Raw genomic sequence first — 6,000 nt, forward strand, 5'->3', positions numbered from 1 at the left:
TATCATAATTTTCAGCTTTGCATATGAATATAATCTTATAGCCTGTTACCAGCTCTCTCAGGAATGTAGCAGAAATTACAACATTCTTATGTCCTCTACTGTTCACAGGAACAACCTGCTAAGCATCTTCACTTGTCAGGCATGTTAAAAGATTTTTCATAGTTCAATAGCAGTGCACAAAGAAAGTTTGATTTTGAAATGAAAAAACAGACAACTTATTTAATATACTAATTTTCCAGATTCAAAACAGTTTAATTATTTCCATGGTCTAAGAGACATCAAAAACAAATTGTGAAGTGTAAAAGAATAATCTATTTCCGACAGTTAATCCTTCAAAAAGTCACAGGGAAAGAAAAAATGCAGAAATCATTAATGGAAGAGTGATTGCTGAGTTCTATTCCTAGAAACAAAGAAATAAGGCTACAGTTGGCTCGCAAGAGCAGGTAAGTTCTGGCTGACCTACCGTGAGGACTGTTGCTTGCACTGCAACTCTGAAAAGGCTCTTTCAGAATCCAATCAAACTACTGTTGTGGGAAAGATGAAGTTTGCCTATAATTTTCTGGAAAATGCTCTTTAAATGTTTCCAGTCACACTTTTCTACTTGATGTCTTTCTTCAAGCTATTTTGATTCATAACTCTTTTCATTTTCATGAAACTGTCCTCATAGAACCAGGTGAACATGTCATTCACACCAGCAGCTCTTCAGTGCCCAGTTATGGATGGACACGCAGGAAGAAAAGCAGGCGGTGAGCAGCTGACACCAAACTACAACACCCGGGTGTGTAGCAAAGATCCACATCCCACAAGGAGCGCACACAAGAGGGTGAAATCCCAGCCCCTAGCAAAAAAACTAGCAGACACAAGGCAAAGAGAACACTAACTGCCAATCCAGCCTCTAAGAAAAAAAGAATTCCTACAGAAGCCTAAATCTTCCCACAGCTGTGCTGGGTGAAACCCAGTATCTAGCTATCCTCATTACCGACACAGAAAACATGCTTATTCCATGATGTTGCAGCGTGCGGATTCTGGCACAGAATCTTAAGGACGCTTAGTGTCTATAGATTTATTTGCAAAAGACTATGCAGAAGAAATATAGCCATAATACTGGTAACATTAACTCATTTTCTTTTACCTTACTAATCAGGAATCCCGTAGAGTATTGAAGATAGTAAGTCCACATGTATGAACTATTTCTCTTTCTGATGTGGGTGGTAAGCCAAAAAGTTATTAGGCAGCAGGCCAGCAGGAGGAAACAGGGACAGATAAATGAATGAGAGTAGAGGTAATTGTAGCACTTATTTGGATTAGATGCAGATCACCAATGAACTCTTTTGCCACTTGTTTTCTCCTAAGGGAAATTTCACTTTCCCAGCTTTAATTTAATCACGGGAAAAAAATATGTCAAGTATTGATTATAACTAGAAACTGAATTCTTCTACAAGCATGTACGCATTAACACTATCACTCAGACATGACCTGGAAAAAATCCTCTGTTTGCCTTTCTTCATCCTGATTCCCACTTCTTCTAACAGATTGTCTTACGCAGAACAGCATGTTCAAGCTTGTAAACATCAGTTCTGGTGATGAAAAAGTCCAGGAGGGAATTTGTTAAAACCATTAAATTTATGTTGCTCGTGATGCTAAGCATAACTAAAAAGACACGTCTTCCAACTATGAAAGCAGAATACAATAAAGCCTCTGAGAAGTACTGTATATCAACACTGATTTTAATTTACTGCAGTTTAAAATAATACTCCAGTCCAGTCTAAAAGTAGGAGAATTTGGCAGAAACATTCATGAAAATCCTAAAATGGTGCTGTTTGTTCACGGCCCTTGAGAAATAAAGAAAAGAAAAAAGTGACACACATCTACAATGCATTAGATTGCAAAGGAGGAACAGGAAATTAATGGATGGGAGATTTCTAAAACTGACCCTCTGCCTCTTCCTCTATACCTGCTGCCCTTCAGTCTTTTGTCCGTTCCCGGTCACATCGATGTCACATTTTGAAACTCATCAATATTAGAGAAAGGCAACATGTAGTTTCATTCCCTGAGAAAGTTCTCAAGATTTCAAAAATTTCCCATTCTACTTGGAAATTAATTCAGACCTTTTAGAGAAGTAATAGTGAATGCCTTTGCCACGCACCTCTCTTATAATAGTTTATATTATATAATAGCTCCTAAACTCTTTTAGAGAGGTAGAAGTTCAAAACTCTGACCTGAATCGAGAACAGGCATTTGAAACTGAGTCAGTTCCCTTCCCAGTGTTGGCAGTTTGGGATGAAAAGCCTTTTTCCTTTTGACCAGAAATTCACCCTTGTCAAAAACAGTACGCATGCTCTGACAAAAAGATAGCTTCACGTATGGATGTCTTCTGACTAAGAAAACATTAGCAATTACCTGTACTCATTCCTCGCCACGATCAGACACCTTTCCTCTCTGATTGCATCCCTAATCAGACTTCTGCTGTTTCCAATGCAACACATCCCACACCCAGATCTGTGTGCTCCCATATGAAACCCCTAGTGCAGAATTCATTCACCTTTCTGCACGAGTTGCCTAATATCTCTCTGACAAAATAGTTAGTTCATTGTACCTCGCTTTCTGCCTATCTGCTTCTCGCTGAGCAATGTCCTCCTGGGGTATAAACCTCATACAACTACAGGTTCTGTCTTGCAAAACCATTCTGTTTGCAGCCATTCTTTTCAAAGATAGAAACATTTACACTTTCCTGATGCTGTTGCATTTTGCAGGTCGTGTCATATGACTTTTTTTTGCTTTATCTGTATCCCTATATATCTGCAAGCCACAAGAGTCTTACACCAATCTCAAAGAACACCCAACCATGTTTCCACAGCCTTGTTCTGCTGAACAAAATGCCAATATGTGATACTCCTTGCTTCACTGAAGACACTCAACAGCTTAACAGTTCTAGTCAGACTAAATCTAACTTTACACAGTCTGGTTTTATACACAGGTTCTACTTCATGGGGAAAAAGCAGGGATTAACAGCATTAGGCCTAAACCTGTAGTTGCAAAATCTGATCTCCACATTCACCAGGAAATGTCTGCCAAGCGTCATCAACAACAAAAAGGTAGAAGGAGAGTCAGCTTCAGCTAAGGCTTGGGTCCCAAAGGCAGATAGACAGACAGACAAATTCACGAACCCACAGACTTCACTAGAGGCTCCCTCTCTATTGATCGCAGTTCTTTCATAATGCACAGTCCGCACATCTCCCATTTTGACCATACTGCTATAAGCAGACTGTGCGAACTCAGCCTGGAAGCATCTCCTAGTATGGGCTTATTTGTCATCGAAGCTGGACTAGAACCTCTCCAACTATTTCGGCAAATTTCTCTATCTCTTCATTTAGACAGAAGATCAGGTCACTGGGCATCTTGGCAAAATAATGCTCCTATCTGGTGGTCTGGATAGACACAAATTTTATGACACAGTTCATAAATCTAAGAAATCTTTGTATCTTTTTCTTTTCTTTTGGGCCAGAAACACTACTGTCATCAACCTGCACAATTTTCTGTTACATTTCCCCCCCAGTGCATTATTCTACTGCATGGGATTTACACTTCTGCTTGCTCCTGCTAGGCATAGCAACACTGATTCTATCCAAAGCTATTCTGAGCTTCTGATTAAGATATTCTGCTATTCTGAGCTTCTGATTACGATATTCTACTCTTTCTCCAAACCAAAACGTAATCTACATAGTCCTAAGATGCTCTTTATTATCCAAGTTTGTTCTGTTTTCTTATCAAACACACTGGATTTCAAAAACAGCCCCAAAAGATTGCCCAAAAATACAAAATAGCGAACAGCCACAGTCATATATTCTGATTTTACAGAGACATACACTTGCTGGAAACCTCCTGGAAAAATAAACATTTTTCCTCCAACCACTCCAGTCACCTACGAGAGGAAGAACTAGAGAAAGTTCCTGAATATTCTGCCCTTGGTTTTGGTGTGAGTTACGAAGTAATGACATTGTTAGAGAGTTTAATGTTAGAGCTTCACTGCTCCTCTAGCACCTGTCCAGTCAACGCCTGACAGAAGAAGATAAATATATTTATAATGCACAGCAAAGTGAATAACAAAGAGTTTATATAGTTGTCTCTGACAAATCTGACAAGTCGTAGCTGGTGGCTTTAATCAGCTCCCAGCTGAGCCTGGGAAATTGGAGGGAACAGAGTGCTGACCTTTCTGATGAATTTCTGAAGGAAGGTTAAAGTTTTGTTTACTTTTTTAATGGGAAGAGGTATCAGGTTCTAAGACCTTCGGATAAAAGGAAGATTCCTGCACAAGGGCATTGTACACCATATTTAACAAAGTAATTACTGGTTTATCTGAAACTGATTTTTTCAAATAAAGGGATATGGCCTAATGTTACATGGATGAAAACGCCTATAAGGTTTAATGCTATAAATCACTGCCAGATGCTGAAAATGTGCCAGATATGATTTTCATGTCTTGAATGTGAAAAATGTAGTAGAATATAGTTTAAATTTAATTTTTACATGTCAGTGGTTCTTAAAACCACTGATATTTTTTTTTTTTTGCAACAAGTATTCAGCTCCTAATTGTTTCGCATGGAAACTGTGATGTTTCATATGCATTTGCTTAACCAGTACCAAGAAGACAAATGCAAGTAATGACTAATGATTTGATTGGTTATTTCAAAGTAAGTTAAAATTTATTATTTTGCAGTATGCACAAAATATCTGGCATTGGTTTTAAAAAACTACTGAACATCTGCTGTCTTAAAATTAAGCTCCTCGGAATCATGTCTGAGGACTGAGAGATCCAGCAGCACTTTTCCAAATGTTTCACCTTCTGGTTTATACCCCCCTGCAGCCGCTACCCAAACTGACACCACAGGGGACTTTGTTTTTCTAAAAAGCCCAAACTGCCTTCTGATTAACAATATCGTATCACAAAAGTGTCTGCTCACATTGCCAGCTCAAGTGTCTACTCCATACGAATGGCTGAGACTGAGACCTCACAAGAATTTAGGAAGGTTAGTGACTTGTAAATCAACACCAATGAAAGTTTTGCAGTAAACAAACTTTTGCTTTTTTATAATCTAATTTACTGATCACTTTCTGTCCACTAACTTTAAAAAAAATGAACCCATAGCTTTAAATCACCACCACACATATACTCACACACTTACAAAGTTGTTTGCTAAACTAGTTGCTATATAAGTCACTATATAATTTTTCAAACAACACTGAAGGAACTGATGTATTGATTTTTGCCAGAATAGTATAGGATACACCACAATGTCCATCAAAAACACTCACACCAGTAAAATAGTTCCATGTTCTAGTTTGATTTTTACTTTCCTTACAGTTCTACTTCAACAACTTCTACTTGGTATCAGTGGTAGACATTGAAATTTGGTTCTAGGTCTGCGTCTTCCAACTTATGCTCATTGTTCATACAGCATTATATGAACATTATATACATGTATACAAGTATTATGTGTATACATAAACATGAACACAATATAACCAGCTCCTTCTGATTGACATCAGCGGAGTTGTTCAACTGGATCATTTATTTCTGGGGAAGATGACAAAGAACCTCACTGACACAGGAGTGATTCCACGATCGTCATAAAAGAAAGGTGCTGACTATAATTGCATCCTTTCTATTCTGACCTAGTTGGTTAAGAAAGGTTTCAGAGATGTGTGCTTTAATGGTAAGGAAAAATAGTTCACACTTCCCTTGTGAGATAAGGCCATGTTCTATTCTTACAGTGAGGGGATATGAGGATCAGGAGGCAACAGCACATGTAACTAAAGCACAGTTCCTGCTGCTCTCAGAGAAAGGTTCCATTTTCCCAGCAGCAGAAAACAGCAAGTGAATTATATCCTTACTGTAAGCATGAAACAACTCATACACCACTAAAAAGTTTTTATAAATTGTGATGGATGATAATTCTGTAGCTGCTTCCGTCCACTCCTGCATGCTAATACAAGGATCAG

Source organism: Cariama cristata, unplaced genomic scaffold (genome assembly GCF_000690535.1).
Source record: "Cariama cristata isolate BGI_N322 unplaced genomic scaffold, ASM69053v1 scaffold2033, whole genome shotgun sequence".
In the NCBI taxonomy this organism is placed as follows: Eukaryota; Metazoa; Chordata; class Aves; order Cariamiformes; family Cariamidae; genus Cariama; species Cariama cristata.